The 17082-nt window shown below is 44.5% G+C and overlaps 1 protein-coding gene across 3 annotated transcripts in view; it reads right to left on the bottom strand.

Moving 5' to 3' along the window:
* The window catches only part of HIVEP3 (human immunodeficiency virus type I enhancer binding protein 3), a 318219-nt gene that overhangs the window by 300518 nt on the left and 619 nt on the right, over window positions 1–17082 (bottom strand). The gene's annotated exons all lie outside the window — the stretch shown is intronic.

Raw genomic sequence — 17082 nt, forward strand, 5'->3', positions numbered from 1 at the left:
GTGTCTGCTATCCCCTCCATCCCTTTCCTGGCTCAGAGGAGGATGCTCGGGCCTGAGGGCTAAGCTGTGTCTTCACCCATGCACATGTATATACACAATCACACACACACATACATGCATACACACGCACACACACACACACACACACACACACACACACATATAGCCTGCAAGCTGGAGATACACAGAAGGAGCTGTTTCTCTCTAAGAATTTCTGAAGGCCCCTGACCACTGTCCTCAGGGCACACAGAGCCATACCTGCATCTGACTCTGACAGCAACAGTGTCTCCACAGGTGGGAAGGCAGTCAAATGCAGCTGGAGCAAGCGCAGGCTGTTTTCTCACCGGAGTGTTGTAAGAATTGATTGTTTTGGAGGAATAACATAAAAGCTAAGAGCTCTGGTTCCAAGGCTAGAAGACAGACCAGATCTATTCATTCAGCAAGCATTAAAACCCCTCTGCTTAATTAATACACCAACCACTCTCTCTTTGCAAAAGGGAAGGGCAGCACAATCCCACGGGCTGGCACGCGTGCACGGAGGCCGCACGCGGTGTTGAAGGTGAACACGCAGCCACTGCCACTTGGCATGTTTCCTTGTCGCATCAATGAGGTGATAAAAATGAAAACGGTTAAAAAGCAGACCTCGACATGGCTGGAACTGTGCCAATAAGTTCCTTTCTAACAAGGTGTTATGTTCACCTTTTACTGATTGTTCTTGAAGGAAGGCCTTCTCTCAGCCAGAAATCTGGTTCCCATTTGATGTGGTTTGCACATCTTCTGGTGTTTTTTGTCTGTTTCATGGACCCCACTGAAAAGTGCAGGTGTCTTCCTAAAAATATTAATGTTGCCACCCCCCCTATGACCTTCATGTGGAAGGTCACATGCCCACCACGCATCATTTACTCTGTCATGAACTTAATATGCATCATATAGTCTATGAGCACAGGGACAAAGGTTTCACATTCGCTGGATCATTTCGCTCTCCCAACAGCTCTATGAAGTATGTGCTATTATTATCCCCACTTTAAAGACAAGGAAACTGAGCCTCTGAGAATAGTCTCCTCACAAGGTCCCGTAACTAGCAGGCCGAGGCTTCACACCCAGCCTGACTTTTCTCCAGATGTACATTCTTGTCCCTGCACAGGCTGCTCCGGGCCATGGTCTTCTCCCATCAGCAGAACCTGGGCATGCGGCAAGACCGGACCGTGGCAGGACTGTTTCTGGGTTCGTTCTGAATTGCAAAGCCCTTCCCTGAAGCAGGTTTATTGGAAGCACAGGGCTTGTGAGGGCCAGAAAGAAAAAGGACAGAACCGGATCAGAAAGCCTGCTTTGCACCTGGCCAAACACAGCCACCTGCCTCAGGACCAAATGCCATGCTCAGGGCTTTCCTGCCCGCTGCTCCAGGTGTGCCCCTTTGGTCTCAGTTTCCTTTAAAGTGGGTACGATAATGCCTGTGCCATGGGGCTGCTGTGAGAAGTTATGTGATAAGAGTCACACATGCAACCAGGCATCTGGCACAGGTGGTCAGTAAACAGTGGTCATTGCTACTATTTCTTGGTGGGTCCCAGGAGTTATTTCTAGATCCAGCTGAGGGAAGAGGTGGGCAGCAGCTGTCCCTGTGGGGAGGGTATTTTACCAGCAGCATTGTTCTGGTGCTGGTGATGGCATAATGCAAACAGACTTTTAATTGGTTTTATTCTTGCTTTTAAATTGTCGACGGACCATGTACGCCCTTATTGCTTGCACCAATGATAGACTTCCTGCACTCCCTCTCTCCCCACTCCCTGCCCCCACCCCACCTGATGTCATAGCCCAGACCTCTTCCAAACTTCCCCACAGAGATGCAATAGAAAAGCAGTGGTGGTCTCTGCCCCCATGCTGATCACAACCATTCAGGGAAAAAGAAAGCAGCTCTGCCTAGCTGGTGTGGCTCAATGTTTGAGCATTGGCCTATGAACCAGGAGGTCACAGTTCAATTCCCAATTTCTGGTCAGGGCACATGCCCGGGTGGGTTTTGGGCTCAGTCCCCAGTAGGGGGTGTGCAGAAGGCAGCCGATCAATGATTCTCTCTCATCATTGATTTTTCTATCTCACAATGTTTCTCTCTCTCTTTCCCCCTCCCTTCCTCTCTGAAATCAATAAAAAATATATATATTTTTAAAAAGCAGTTCCTTCACAAACAATATGGGCCTGGCCAAAGAGGACCTCCCTGAAATGCTTTCCAGGGAAAAAGAGATGCTCGTACAAAGCTCCTAACTGGGGGGTCGAACATGCTGTTTAGGAAAGCCAGCAGAGGGGGTAAGGGAAAGTGGCTGAGATGGGGTTGGGGAAGTGGGCAGGGGTCGACCTTCTAGGGCAGCGGTCGGCAAACTGCGGCTCGCGAGGCCATGCAGGCCATGTGAAGAGTTTTCTGCCATCTTTTGCTCAGCAAGAAGCTCTGACATGACCAAGGCAGAGAACAGCCTGAAAGGGTCAAGGCAGGGTGTGGGGACCAGTTAGCAAACTTTTGCAGCAGGTAGAATGCAAGTCAGAATGGACAAATAGGCGGATTCAAGCCCACTCCTTAGGAGAGGAATCAGAGAACTTGGTGATGGGTAGCGTGATGGGTGGTGGTAGAGCAAAGGAAGAAGTCTGGGTTCTAGCTCAAGCAGCTGGGGGGACAGGGTGTCCCTTACCAAGAGAGGGGACATCTGAAGAGGAGACACACAAAAGCTGAGGGCAGGGGCTGGGTAGAGGGTGGTTGGGAAGGGGCTGGGAGCAGATACTGAGCTGAGTTGTGCACACGTTGACTCATCCCAGTGGAGAAGTGGAGACAATGATTGTATTTACAGCCCAGATAATTAGTAGAAACCGAAACGAGAGGCGGAGCGTTCACCAGGAGAGAGGCCGCAGGAAGAAGAGCATTCTGGGGCACTCAGACCCTAATGGCCAAGCAGAGAGGTAGAGGAAGCAGCAAAGGAGACCAGGCAGGAGCAGGTCAAAAAGCAGGAGGAAACCGAGCGGGGGAGGGGGGGGGTCTCAGAATCCATGGGAAGAAAAGATGACTTGGACTTTTGATTAAACTTACTAAAATCCTTCCCAGAGGGTGAAAAAGAGGAAGTCTAAACAATGTCATTGGCATTAATAGATATGCAAGTCAGAGGTGTTCTTAGAAGCAAGGTGTGTTAGGGCAAGCACCTGTGTGTTTTACACACAACTGTACTCCACAGACCTAGCAGAATGCTCAACACAGGATAGAAACTCGAGAAATACCTGTTGACTAGTGAGTACTGGATGAATGAAATAGGAACAGGGAGCAGAGGTCAGCTAATTAATAAGAGAGAAAGAGCTGGAAAGTGGGTGGCTGTAGGCGGAAGCACTGAGGGAAACGCACTAGTGGTGAGGGGTTGGTTTAGAATCATTCTGTTTTAGAAAATAACCCTTTAAAGGAGATATCAAGGCTCCTTGAGAGCACTTTTCTTGGAAAACCATAAGGATGTGAATTTCATACAGGTACTAATACTGAATGTGAGATGCAACCATTAAGAATGTACTCAGCGTATTTAGAAACACGTAAAAGTCGAGAAATAGAAAACCCATTAACCTATGCTACCTTCCTGGAACGTGCTGAGTATGATTCTGGTATTGTGATGTTGTGGAATCCTCAGAAATAAAATCAACTGAAATAAAATAAAATGAAAGCACCAACATTTACCAAACACCTGTTATGAAAAAACCTCTGTGCTATAAGTTTATCATCAGGCTGGAGACCAGATGATGTTCCTGAAACAATTCAAGGACAAGGCAAAATAGGGTCCATCAGAGCCAGTGTAGTTTGATGGTTAAGAGCTGAGCTTCAGAGTCAGGCTGCCTAAGATTACCCTCAGTTCTGCCAGCGAGTTCTCTGTGCTCAGTTCACAGACTTCCTGAGGCTAAAATGAGGAAATTGGTGTAAGGCCTCAAAGCAGTGCCCGATGCATACAGTAGGCACCCGATCCTTAGGAGTCCCATTATTGCAGTTATTGGAGGGGAGGGATGAAAATGACCACCGCTCACCTGACTTGTCCCCTCTCTTGCCGTGCTGACCCTGGCTATGGGTCACACTAGAATAGAAATCAAGAAACATCCATACTTGTTTCCTTGGACCCAGGTGCAACCAAGCTAAGCACAGACCAAGAGTTGAAGGGTGTATGGCATGTTCCTCTGCTGAGCTGGACCCGAGCCGAGGCTTTCTGTCCTGGGGACCTTTCAGACTCAGAGCGCACACACGCTCAGACTCTAAAGAGTGTTGGGTCAGCAAAGAAGCACTGGGAAAGCCATCAGCATATTTGTATCCCTACTGACCGTTTCCTGCCTGGCCCCCAGGAGCCAGTGTTGACACTTTTCCCATCAGCGCAAAGCACTGGGTGCTCAGGGCCAAGTGATGCAGTCCCATAGGCCTTCGCTCCTATCCTGTACTCCACTCACAGCTGTGTGACCTTGGGCCAGTGACTTTGACCTCTGAAGGCTTGATTCCCATTTGTAAAGCATTCCTGGCCTTAGCTGCACATTCAAGTTATTGGGGGAGTGTTTAAAAGTCCAAATGCCCAGGCCTCACCCCGGACCAAGAAAATCAGAACCCTCTAGGACAGAACCACTGCTCTAAGGGCAGATGGTCATCTTCTTCTCACGGGGCTGCATTAACTGAGCTTATTCAAGGAAAACGCTTCATACCAGGCTTTACCCAGGGAGCCTCATGAAAGATGGCTGCTGCGTTGCACCACTCAGATTCTAGACCAGGAGTGGGCAAACTTTTTGACTCGAGGGCCACAATGGGTTCTTAAACTGGACCGGAGGGCCGGAACAAAAGCATGGATGGAGTGTTTGTGTGAACTAATACAAATTCAAAGTAAACATCATTACATAAAAGGGTACGGTCTTTTTTTTTTTTTCAGGCTCCACAGACCCATGGAAGGTCATGCTTTGGGAGCTTCATTCTGTCCACAGGAAGCTTCTGTTCAACTGCCTCACTTTGGTGATATCAAGGACCATTTCCACATTTTTATTTCTCTAGTTCTTTGATCACGCTGGCCCTGAATTATCTTATTCTCAGAGAGATGAAAAGGTCAGATCCAGAAAGTGTTTCTCACTTCAGGGCTGTGAGGCTAAGTCCTTGTTCCTAATTATACACTCAGTGGGCCTCACAGCCCCCATCCTAAGAAGAGAGTCTCCATCCAAGGGAGCCCCAGTCTTTGGTTTTCAGCAGTGACAGGGCTCAGGGATGGGCATCTACAACCCTCACCACCGTGGAGGTGCCCTGACAGTAACATCCTGGATAGAATTGTGGGAAAAGTATTTCTGGACCTGTGAGCCTCTTGCCACATCACTAACCAACTTAGAGTTCAATCCTTGTGATACAGGCAGATTCCTGCAAACCAGGGTACAAGGATTTCAGATTTTCCAGGCCTTGCTTCCTACAAGTGTGGAAGCATTATGTGTCTGATGCAAAACTGAGAGAAGGAACAGGGACAAAACAAGTGGCAGCCCTTGCAACTTGTAGTTATGGTTTCAAAGGGTAATAAACACTCAGGAGAAAGAAAACAGAACTTCAATCCAAGGAGTAAGAGGGGGCATCTAGCACCCCACTGGAAGGAGAGTTGGTAGGTGACCGGGGGAAAGGTCTGTCTACCACTGTGGAGGCAGTGCTCGTGGTCCAATGGGAGCTCAGAGGCCAGGGTGCCGGCAACAGAGCAGTTGGTGGAGACTGTTCCAGTCCTATCGTGAGGATATCTGACTATGTGCACTCTAGACCCTGATATTCCTTTTCATCGAATCATTCATCAATGTAGTATTTGCTATGGGAGAAGCATACAGGGTGGGGCAAAAGTAAGTTTACAGTTGTTAGTACTCAAAACAGTTTATTCTTGTATTATTATTTAGTAACTATTGTATTATTTTCCATATGAACAACTGTAAACCTACTTTTGCCCCAACCTATATCTATCTGTCTATCTAACATCTATCTATTTATCTATAGATACTTCACAACCCCATTCAGTAGGTACTCATATTATCCCCATTTTGCAGGTGAGAAAACTGAGGTTAACAGAGATTAAGTAACTTGTCCATGGTCACACAGTCAGTATGTGACTGAGTTGGAATCTAAACCCTTGCATCTGGTTCCAACGCCTGTGCTCTAAATTCCAATGCCATATTGTTTCTCCTCCAGTTAGGGTGTCAAAGATCAACAATAAGAATATAGTGTCTGAAGGGTATACTAGGGACTCGCCCAGGTGTCCAAAATCCCACTATGATTTGATGTTCACTCATGAAATGGGAAACAGAAGGGGCCACATGGTAACAGGCTGATAGGCACAAAGGCATGAAATGGGCATTCTAGTTGGAGAAATAAAGAAAAGAGAATTGATCACCCATCTACCCAAGAAAATGGAAAGATGCGTACACACAAAGACATGCATATAAATGTTCATGGAAGTTTGGTTTAAATAGTCAAAAACTTGGAACACCCCAAATTTCTATCCATGGTGAGTGGATAAACAAATTGTGGTACCTCCATACAATGAAATGCTATTCCGCAAGGCAAAGAATGAACGGCTGATGCGCACAACATGAATGAATCTCAACAGCATGATGCTGAGTGAAAGAGTCAGGAGCAAAGCAGTACATACGGTAGGATTCCATCTGTCCCCATGAAGTTCTAGAAAAGGCAACACTATAGTTTCAGAAAACAGACGGGTGGTTGACAGAGAAAGAGGGTGTGAGGACCGCAGAGGGCACGCGGGAACCTACAGGGAGGATTAAAACGTTATGTGTGTTGATTGCCGTGTGGCTATATCGCTGTGGATGTTTGTCAAAACTCATTGAGTTAAAAGGTGAATCTTATTATATGTTCATTATACTCCATTTTAAAAAGAGACCTGAAGTCATACAATCCCACCTGAGACATGCTGGTCTCTGAAACTTAAGTGAGAATTGTGTGTGTTCTGCTTCCTTTGCTTCTTTGCTTTGCTCTCCCCCACCCCCGGCACACACACACACACACACACACACACACACACACGCACACTTTTTTCTTTCCCTCTTTCCTTCTTCCCTTCCCTCCCTTCTGTCTATCTTCCTCCGTTCCGTCATCCTCCCTTCCTTCTTCTCTCTCCCTCTCCCTGCCAAGCCTAGGGGCAGGCCCCTGAACTCCATGCATTTCCAGAACTGCCATTACAAATTAGTGGGATTGACCAGACAGCCAGGCCGACTGAACCTCAGCTTACTTCCGGGGAGCAGGTGTTCTTCAAAACTGGTCAGTGACCCACAGAGAAGGCTGGCAAGACCACTAGAGACTCACTGGGCCCCTCTGTAGCTTCTGCCTTCTAGGTAAAAACTATGCATATATTCCTTGAAAAGAGGAAATGTCTTTCCAAGAATTGCCTGGCCTTGGAAAGGAGGGAGGTATTTGTCTCTGTCCAAGAAAACTGTTCATGCACCCTAGACTTGTTCTCTTTAAAGCACATGGGGATGGGGCAGGGGTGAGGGCTGCAGTAGAGGTGAAAGGGAGGCAGAGAGAACAGGGAAAGCAAATGCCATTTGGCTTTGAGCAGCAAGATGAGCTCTTACCATCTCAAACCCTGAAGAGGATGGAGGGAAAGAGGGACCCCTTCATCCCACCTGTTCCCACATGGCTACCTGAGTAAGACAGCACCCACATCAGGGGCGCCCCTGCCCTGGCCGGATGAGAAGTGAACAAGGCACGCAGGCAGCAGGAAAGGGACAGAGCATGAGACTGGCACGGCTCCCTCCCCTGGACCTGCAGGAGGCCCAAGGCAGCGCGTATGTCCATCTGCTACACTCACCACAAGTAGATTCACCAGAAGGGAAGGGGACTTGCCCTTGCTCAGAAGTCACAACAGGAAATGAGCATCGGGCATGCCAACCTAGGAGTAAATTACACCAGCATCATCAGTCAGGGCTCTCTTAGACAAACCCCTCATGCAACAGAGAGGCATAAAGACCCCAGCCAAAAGCCATGGAAGTTGAGTTCAGCCAAGCGCAACCCAGTCACATGGGCAGTGGGAGGGCGCGGGGAATGCCAGCTGCCATCCATGTCCTGCTTGCTTGAAGTTGAGAGAGCCTGTTTTAAAGAACTGGATGCTTGCGCTGTTTTGTTTTGTTTTTTCTAGAGAGAGTTGGTCTCCAGGCGGTAAGGCCTATCATTCAATAACAAAGCTAAGAACGCAGAGTAAGAGTCGCACGAAGGTAGAACTCTGGCCCAAGACAGGAAAAAATAAAACAAGCATCCATAGAGGTAAAAGTGAGTAATTCTGGGCAGCTAGTTCTTAGTAAGTGGAAGAGAAAAGGGGCAGTCTCTAATCCTAATCCACTCTGGTCCAGGCTTGGAAAAAAGCTGTAAACAGGAAAAATGTCCTATCAAAATATGACAAACAATGTGTGAAACTGAAAATCCCAAGTTAACAAGAAAGAAGAATTAACTCCCTATAGTCTGATGTACTTCTACATTTAAAGCCTAAACTATCTCTTATCTACTCAATTTCACTCATTTCTATCCTGGTAAAACTCTTATTAACAGAATTAAGACATATATACACCATTCACTAGCATCCAACTAGTCTTCTACCTTAGTCTGGAAACAACCTGTATAATTTACATGACTAAGAACCTACTATCATATCTATTGAATGAACCGTGGACTATAGCAAACATTGTAATAAATACGTAAACAAATACTCAGATGCTTGGAAATTAAGAAACACAGGTACACATAATTTATGAGTCAAAGTGTAAATCATAGTTGAAATTATAAAATATTTAGAACCAACTAATATTAAAATATTACATAGCAAAGAAATGTGTGATGAAGTTACAGTGGAACTATATAAATACACTGCTCATAATATGAAACAAAAAGTCAAACATTCTCCTTAAAAAGTTAAGAAAAGATAATAGGTCACACCAAACAAGTCAGAAGAGAGAAAATCATAAAAACTAGCACAGAAATTAATGAACTAGAAGATAAAATAAATGCTGGGGAGAATCAGAAACTTAATAATTGGTTCTTTAAAAGATTACTAACAGAAAAAAATTCTGAAAAGATTTACGCAACCAAAGAATATGGATGGCACAATAGTATTGCAAATGAAGGGGGGACATAACCACTGATGCTACAAAGCTTAAAAAGATAAACACATATTATTAATAATTTCATGGTAGAAATTTTGAAAACTCAGATAAAATGGACAAATTCTTAGAAAAAAAATCTAACTTACCAACAGCAATTCAAGAAAAAAAATAGTTAAAACCAGACTAGCCCAATAACTACTGAAGAAACTGAATTAGAGATTTAAAAATCTCCAGGGAAGCCTGGCCAGTGTGGCTCAATTGGTTGAGCATTATCCCATGTACCAAGAGGTCACTGGTTGGATTCCCGGTCAGGACACATGCCAGAATTGTGGGCTTGATCCCCAGTATGAGGACATGCAGGGGTCAGCTGATAGATGTTTCTCTTTCATTGATGATTCTATATCTCTCCCTCTCCCTTCCTCTCTCTGAAATCAATAAAAACATAATTTTTTTAATCTCCAGGGAAGAGAGAATTCCAGCCTTACCTAACTCTTTTTGAGAATATATAAAGAGGAATTCTAAAATTCACTTCACAAGTCTAGCATAAGCAGGATACAAAAGCCTAGCAAGGATAATAGGACAAATGAAAATTACAATCCAAGCCGAAACCGGTTTGGCTCAGTGGATTAAATGTCTCAACAAAATATTAGCAAAACACATTCAACTATGTATTAAAAAAAAATGAAACCATCATGACCAAGTCAGGTCTAGTCTAGGAAAACATGATTAATTTAACCTTTGCCCAACATTAACAAATTAAAGGAAGAAAAAATCACATAAATCCTCTCAATAAATGCAGAAAGAGTGGTTTTTTAAAAGTGTTATTTGTGATTTTTATAAAAACTATTTGCAAACTACAAAAAAAATAAGGAATAATCCTGATAAGGAATAACCAAATGCACAGAGAACATTATTCTCAAGGGAAAATGTTGAACATGAAAGGCAAAACTCTGAAAATTGCAGAAGGCACTGTAAGTGCCTATTTTATGACCTTTTCATAGGGAAGGATGTCCTTTAAAAGGCACAAAAAGTTAAATGATAAGGAAAGACTGATAAATTTTTAAACACACTCAAATCCAGAATTTCTGCAACTCTAAAAATACTAAAAAAGAAAAATACTACAAATTAGGAGAAGGTATTTTCAACACTTGGTAATAGTTTCCAGCACACATAAAGAATTTCTACAAATAAATAAGAAAAATACAAACTATCCAATTTTTAAATAAATGGGCAAAAAACTTGAAAAGGCTCTTCAAATAGAAAAAGAAAGTCAAAAGGCCAACAAGTGTATGACAAGATGCTGAACCTCTTTAGTAATCAAATATATACAAATTAAAACCAGGTAAGACACTATTATACACCCACAAGACTGGCAAAAATTTCTGATAATACCCAACAAAATATAGTGTTAGCAAGGATAGGCAACAATAGGAACAAGTAATTACATCCACAGCTAGGTGCAAAAATTGGTTAAACATAATGGAAATTAATTTTTTATTTAGGTGAAATTTATTTAACATAATGACAATTAATTTTGAACTATTCCAGTAGCATTGATGACCATAGTCTGCGACCTGTAGTTCTACTCCTCTGTATATCCCCTAAGTGAACTTACATAATGCTCACCAACTTGAACAAGACTGTTCACAGCAGCACTATTTATAATAGCTTAAGAAATACTTAAGTGATAATAATAGCATTGATATATAAGGCACAATATATTCATGCAATAGAATTATTACAGTTCAGCAAAATGAAAACATTTCCACTACACAATAGTGTGCACTAATCCAGGAGTGAAACATTTAGCAATCAGTTGGCATAGAAACTGTCCAGTCTAAAGAGATCCCAGCCATAGTGCTGGATCTGGGTCCCAAGACTCCCTGCCAGGTGTAATCCCTTTAGGAGGTGGAGGGACTTGAAGAGGTCTCCTGGGATCCCTAGTGATGGGAGGAACAGGAGCAGAGTCAGGTAAGCAGAAATTGACCACCAACTGATATGGAAATATTTTAGTTGTATGTCAATCAGTGCAGCCTACTGGTATGCATGGGTTAACTCTAAGCACAAGAGTACAGACAGTATGACTCCATTTATATGACATTCACAAACATGCACAACTAAACAAGATATTGGTTAGGGATGCAAATATAAGAGGGTAAGACGATAAAAAAAAAAAAGCATGGGGAAAAGAAACAGAAATGTCCAGGAAATGGTTATCCCTCAGTTGGGTTTGGGATGAGGTGGGATGGAGAAGGGAGCCACTCTTCAAAGGGAAGAATAACATTCTTTTTCTTAAATTGACTAGTGAGAACATGAGTTATAGACTTTATACTTTTATATACAGTAAATAAGTATTCTTTTGTATCTATTAACTATTTCAGTAAAAATTCTTTTAAAAGAACTTCAGCCCTAGCCAGTTTGGCTCAGTGGATAGCTTGTCAGCCTGCAGAACAAAGGGTCATGGGTTTAATTCTGGTCCAGAGCACATATCTTGGTTGCAAACACCTTCCTGGGCTGGGCCCTGGCTGGGGTGCATGCAGGAGGCAACTAATTGATGTGTTTCTCTCACATAGATGTTTCTCTCTGTCTTTCCCTCTCTCTTCCACTCTCCCTAAAAATCAATGGAAAAATATCCTCAGGTGAGGATTAACATAAAAATAAATAAAAGAAGTTCATAAAAGAATTTAATAAGAAGCATATGAAATTGCTGTGGTTCCTGCCATCCATATCTTTTCTAGCTGCTTGACAAAGATGAGCAACTCAACTATAATTGGCGGAACTCTTAAACCCACTTAAATTCTAAGAGCTCCTACCCAAATCACTCCAGACCATTCTTGGAAGAATCTCTCTAGTAAGATGTAGCAAGTCCCAGCCTCCAGAGTACATTCTGCTCTGGCTCTTTAATTTAGTACAATCGTAAGTACAGTAGTTTTATTTTATTTTTTACTCTCCTGGAATCTTCTCAAGTTTTGAAATCTTTAAAATGAGGGCATAGAATAAATGACTACATTCTGTTTCTCTTGCCTAGATTTCAATGGTGATGCTCTCATTTGAGTCCTTTATCATGTGCTTAAGCTGTGTGCTACCCCAAGTCTCCTCACTGAGATTTGCTGAGTCAGAGGAAGTTTCTAAGAGCACATGAAGTGTATTTTGAGGGCGAAGGAATGGGGGGATTTTGGGAGATTGCACACATGTGCAATTTTTTTTATCAGCTCCAACAGATGTTTGGCATTTGCAGATTCAACGTTCACTTTTTTGGTCATGGGTGAACAGCCCCTAACAGCCACACCATGCAGCAGTGATCCTTTCCCTGCAGCGCCAGTGTGAACTGCCCGCGTGTTGCAAAGCGACAGCACAAGAGCAAGTCACGTGGGAGCCTTGTCAAAGCTCCTCATCCCAAAACACAACCAGCAAAACAGAAACTCCCTGAAAGTGAGAGAAACTTTATTTCCTTAAATGCAAGTTGAAAAGGCAAATAATTGGTGGCCTGTGAAGAACTATGGGAACCTCTTCTCTCTGGACAGAAACCTGATTCAGAAGGCAGTCAAGAGCCTACACAAGCACATCCGCATTTTCAAATTGGGAATATGCCAAGGGTTTGAGATGCATCCTTAGAGGATGTCAAAGGTCTACAGTGTTGAATCTTGATTGAGGAGGTTTTCAGATATCCTCTTTCATTAAAATTAAATCAGTTCTTTTTTTTTTTTTTATCAGAGCTCCTCTGATCTTAAGGTCGCTTTGCATCCAATGCCAAGCCTGGAAGTCCAATGAATGAGTGAACAGACTAACTTTGGTGATGGAGGCTCAGCAGAGCATGTCATGGACGCATAGCACTGCTTTTATTTTTTCTATCTCTTTCTATTACTTATCAGCTCTTCTTTGCATACATTACTCATTTTTTTAAGTTGGCCATGAACCCCAATTCAAGGACCCATGGCATTCAGAGAGTTCCCAAGATCCCTGGCTGTGTTCTCCCAACCTGAGGGGTATTCTCAGTTCACCCCTGAGAATTCTCAGCAGAAGTGTCTACTGCACCCTGGATGTAAAGCTCCACCCTTCTCCTTTTTTCACAGGATGCCAGCTACCCCTGGCATTCTGTAACACTTGGTAAGGAGGCAAGAATCACATCTCTCATACATGGCTTCATCAACAGACCGTATGTACGGGCTAAGTGCATATTCTCAAACTTTACCCTCCCAAAAGGGCAGCCCTCAGGCGAGTCACCTCCCACCACCAACCTCTGCCTTTCAAGCCCCTGGGATTTCAGAGAATTCCCTTTTCTCCACCTTATTACACCAGTGTCCCTTTGCTTATGTAAACTTGGGACAGTTCTGAGCATTTCTGACCATATTCAATGACCTATGATTGACAGTTTCTTCTTAGCAATTTCAAAAACGTGTTCAAGTAATGTACAAAAAAAAACAACATAAGATTTTGTGCAACTAGAAACTGAGCAATATTCTTCAGCCACTTTTAATTATGGTCTTCACATTTTGACATATGTATTATATTTAAAAAGTGTCAGTAATCGCTTTCTTCTCCTTTTGTTTTTCCTGGTGCCTTTGTTTTGGAGTAAACTGTAACTAAGCAAACTGGGAGCGAGTCAGGCAAAGCTAAGCACTGCTCCTGTAACTCAGACACCCTTCCAGTTTTGAGCACAATGTCTGAATTGAATAAACATCACAGCTTAGCATGAGGGTGTTGCCATGACACCTTGACCTTGTGTTTCTGATGAGCTGCCTAACGGCACACTGGCAGTGAGACGTCCACATTCCCTGCACTGACGTCAGAAACGCACGCCTCTGGGGCTGACCTCTCATCTTTTCATCACTGTGTCACTTCCAACTGCAGCGTTAGAGTCACCAGGTTGGAAGGCTCTATACAAGTTTGCATGTTTCCTTCTTAATATCTTCTGCAGCATCAAATGTGTAATAGTTCCCTGCTAAAATTCAGCAAGAGATCATAAACTTCTCAATGAATTTCAACGTGAGAGAGCTTTATAGTTATAATGTAATTTTGATCAGTAAGCCCCTGGCTGCCCAGAAACCTTGGGGGGCGGGGTCTGTTATCTTGCATAAATGCAGTTTTTCCTTTAAGCATCATGCAAAAGAAATCATTTGGGGTCTATTTCAAATTCTCATGCCCTTTAAGTTGGACACACAAAATGTCATTGAAACTTCTCTTTATACATCTGGGTCATTGTGAGCATATTGGTAATTATGGGCCCTGAAGACCCATCAAAATATATAAAATTTCAATGACTTGTTTGCATTAATACTTACATTAAATAGTTTTAAAATTCTATGCTTTGAAGTCCTGTGCCTTTTAAATTTATGTAAAGTTTTCTTTTTTAGTTTTTCTGTTTCTTACATTACTAGTACTTCTTACTGACACATGACCAAAAAAAATTTTAATAACCCTTGTATAGTATGGTATGTTATCAATATCTTTCAATTCGCTAGGTGTGTTTGGCAAACAAGTAACCAAGCCTCTTAGAACTGTCCACTAATAAAGAGTCCTGAAAGAGGGTATGAAATTTTCTGCAATGATCAAAATTCAGGAGCTGTAGCTCATGGACTTACAGCATCTTTCTTGATTTACAACTTAGGTCCCAACTAGGTTAGTGAAATTATGTAAATATGAGGTCCATACTGTTGTAGTATTCGCCTAATAACCATCAGCTACAAAGCACATGTTAACCTTTTAACTCATCTCATTTTCTTCTCCATATTTCAGTGGGTTTGGAAAGGCTATGAGGATTACACCCACTTCACAAATAAAGAACAGCACCGGTCAAGGGCCTTGGTGAAGTCTAGCTGGAAACGCCAGTGCTACCTGCTCCTAGAGCTAGTGTTTCCTGCCGTGCCTGCCCAGACACCTGTAGATCTGTAAATATGCTTTGGTTCCACTGGAAATGTAAAGAAGAACAGCATGTCAGGGCCTCCTTAATGGGCAGCATGGAGAGCAGAAAAGAACCTGAAAGATACCAGGGAACTCACAGCGGGGGAAGTGAGCTACAAGTTTAAAACTGTCCAGTTGTCACACAGTTTTCTTAACGTTATCTTCCATCAAGTCGGGGCCTGGAATCTGCCAGGATTTCGGAGTAAGTGCATCTTCTCCTTGCCTGTAACTTTCACACACTAAATGTCCCAATGACTCACTTGGCAAGGACCCAAAGACAGCACACAATTCTCCGCTGCCACTGAAACTCAATGGGCAGAGACAGTTCAACAACAGTGCCAGTTAAGCACATCTTAATCCACTGTCCCGGCACACACCTTAGAAGCTGGCCCTTGAAGAGAACCACTGGTGTGTTGAGAGAGAGAAAAAAATCTTAGCCTGAAGGGGACAGACTTCCCCACCATACTAATAAATCTGCCTAGCAGCCCTAGGCACTAAGGGGCATGACAAAGGGGCCCATGTGATAGCCCTGTGAGTACATTAGCAAAGCAGAGTGGGGGGAAAGAAGAGGGAGAGCTAAATGTCACACACACCTTCCCCTCCTGCCTGCAGATATCTCCATGGGACAGCTGATCTCCTACCTTGAAAAAAAAAATCCCACAGAATTTTAATTCAAGAATGTACAGGGGCTCCAGCCCCTGCAAGTCACCACAGCTTTAAAGAGCATATGTCATGCATGCATACTGGCCAGCATCTGAGGTCTGCTCTCCGGCCTACAGTGTACCCCCAACCTCAGGGCAAAACTGAAACCCCAGTGGGGCAGAAACTCTTCCCCTCGTTGGGAAGCATAGAGAACAGCTGGGACCCAAAACAAGTGAACCTGGGGGAGTCACCCTGGATTCCGATTTCATGTTCTCTGTTACTTAGGAACCCAGGTCCCTGCAGGAGTGATTGCAACCTTCTCCCTGCAGGGGTGAAATGACCACATGAAAGTTCAGACCAGCAACGACTGGGTGAGAGGGATGTGGGAGGGTCTTTGGATCAACACCAACCCAAAGCCAATTGCACCCTGTCCCCAATGGACATGTGATCTTGGCCTCTGTTCTTCACATAAGATGCACAAATGACTCGCTCTTCTCCACACTCTCCCTTCCCCCCGCATATGGATAGTTACATAAAGACATCCTAAACATCTTAAACGTGGGACCCAACTTCTTCATTCGGGGGAGGGCGGGCGGGGTGGGTGCCGAGCTGCTCGGGCACACGGTCTGATCATTACTTGGGGTTACATAATCACACCAACAAGGGCTGGAGAACGTGGAGATCGGTTCAGCTCACACCTCATCCTCTTCCCACCCCTCCCCCAACACCCAGAAAAAGCAGGCCAATTTTAACAAGAGCGAAGCACATGATGTGGCTGGGGGGCACCTGGGTACTGCCAGGAACTCGAAGGTGTGCAGCAGAAAGAGGACCAACGCGCTGCTCATCCCGCGACCAGACCTGGCAGACCCTCCGCCTGCAGCCACTGCCCGCAAAGTTCCAGGGAGGGTCTGCCAAACCACAGAAGTGCCCGGCCATGCCAGTAACCCAGAGCTGCCCCACCCAGGAAGGCGGCGCCTGGCCCCCAAGTCCCTCTACACTCTCCTGCCCCAGTCTGCGCCGCTGCAGGCAGTCCGCGCGCTCAGGAGTCCTCGGGCAGCCGCACAACCTCCGCAGGGCCGCCAGCACCAGCAGTGTTTCTAGTTTTAAAAGGTGGTAAATATGTGGCACAACTTGGAGAGGGGGCACCCGCTTGACTAGCGGTGAGGCAAGGATCCCCAACAGAGTAGGAGTTTGGGTTTGGTTTCGTGTGGAGGGGAGGGAGGTGGTGATTTTGCTTTATGATCATTTGGGGGAAGGGGCTCGGATGAAGGGGAGAAGGGAAAGTTCATCCTTCTGCTTAAGCACCCAGCATTCTGCGAATCTCATTCTCCACCAAGGGGGCCACAGAGGCCGCGGCGGGCCTGAGCGACCCTGAGCAGCAGCCCGGGCAGCAGGAGAAAATGCGGGTGCCTAGGATCACTGAACCTGGTC

This window comes from Myotis davidii, unplaced genomic scaffold (genome assembly GCF_000327345.1).
Source record: "Myotis davidii unplaced genomic scaffold, ASM32734v1 scaffold458, whole genome shotgun sequence".
Classification (NCBI taxonomy): domain Eukaryota; kingdom Metazoa; phylum Chordata; class Mammalia; order Chiroptera; family Vespertilionidae; genus Myotis; species Myotis davidii.